The sequence below is a fragment of the Tupaia chinensis genome, unplaced genomic scaffold (assembly GCF_000334495.1).
Source record: "Tupaia chinensis unplaced genomic scaffold, TupChi_1.0 Scaffold144016_1, whole genome shotgun sequence".
In the NCBI taxonomy this organism is placed as follows: Eukaryota; Metazoa; Chordata; class Mammalia; order Scandentia; family Tupaiidae; genus Tupaia; species Tupaia belangeri.
In genome coordinates, this window is record NW_006203868.1 from 1,721,640 (window position 1) to 1,723,194 (window position 1,555).

Below are 1,555 nucleotides of genomic sequence, written 5' to 3' on the forward strand. Positions count from 1 at the left end.
GAAGCTCATTCAGGTGAAGCAAAGCCTCTCTGTGGGCCTGAAGGTCGAGCAGGAGTGAGCCAGGTACAGAGGGGCAGTGGTGGGGGTTCCAGGGTGAAAAGCTAGCCAGGAAGAAAGAGCAGCATGTGCTAAAAACAAACCAGTGTCGAAAGAGACGTCAAGAGGAAATGAGGAAGATTTATCTAGAAAGAAAACTGTTTCCTAAAAAAAAAAAAAAATCACATGATAAGTTAGTCATATGGGATAGTTCTTTCTTAAAATAAACTTGTTTTACAGACTTTAACACATTAAAATTTAGTGATGTTTTGACAACAGATTTACACTTTAAATATTCTGCTAAATTTGTGTATAAACACACATGAAGTTCAAGCATTTCAGAAATTAAGCACTACAGCAGGACTTGTATACTACGGAAAAGTGTAGAAATGACTAGAAGGTATCTGAGTGCACACTGCTGTGGCCTCAGTTCCCCATTTTAAGACGGCGGCTCTCATTTCCCCCGGATGCTGGAGTGCCCACATGCTGAGGGCTCAGAGCTGAGATGTGCCCAGGCATTGTCCTCATGGAAAGGAAAGTGCCCCACTACATTACAGCTCTTCCCAGTGACTGATGGAGGTACCCACTCTGCACAGCTCCCGGCCACAGTTTCTTTTCTTTCTTTCTTTCTTTCTTTTTTTAATTTTTTGAGAGATTTTTGCTTTAGGGTATGTGCACTTGCTGGAGAGGCAGAGACAAAGCATCAAATCACCCCCCAGGGGAGATGACCACGCTGCAATCTCTTCTTCATTTTCCTCTTGGGATTTTGGGCACACATGCGCATGCACCTGGTGAGAATCTTAAGCCTCTGGGTGTAGGACTCGAACTGCAGTCAACTATGTTGGAGTCTAGCAACATAACCATTACGCCATCTGCTGGTCCCTGACTTCAATTTCAAACCACTCTGAAGGAACATCCTAGCTTCAGGGTCCCAGATGGGCTAAGGCCTTTATTACAGCTGCATCACAGTTCAACTTCTCCTCTGCCCACCACCACTTCTCTTGCAGCTCTTCCGGTGTTGCTTCTGAAAGTGCATCCCGACAGAACCCCTGCATGAACATATCTGTCTCAGAATCTGTTTCTGGGACATTTACCCTATAGCAAATATATGCTGTGTGTTTCCTAGGGCTGCTATAACAAACTATCACCATCAGGGTAGCTTAAAACAATAGAAATGGGGACCAGCAGATGATGTATTGGCTATGTCGCTGGACTCCCATGTAGTCGACCACTGTTCAAGTCCTGGACCTGGTGGCTTAAACTCAGGCCAGGCATGTGTGCGTGCGTGCCCATCCCCCCCACCTCTCTGTTGTCCCTTCCTGCCCCTTATAAGGACCATTATTGGATTTAGGGGCCACTCCAATCCAGGATGATCTCACCTTGAGATCTTTCACTTAGTTACATCTGCAAAGACCTTTATTCCAGGTAAGTTCATATTTATAGGTTCTAGGTGGGCATATCTTTGAGGGAGGCGTCTATTCAGCCCACTACCTGCATCAAAACATTAAAGTGATTGGCT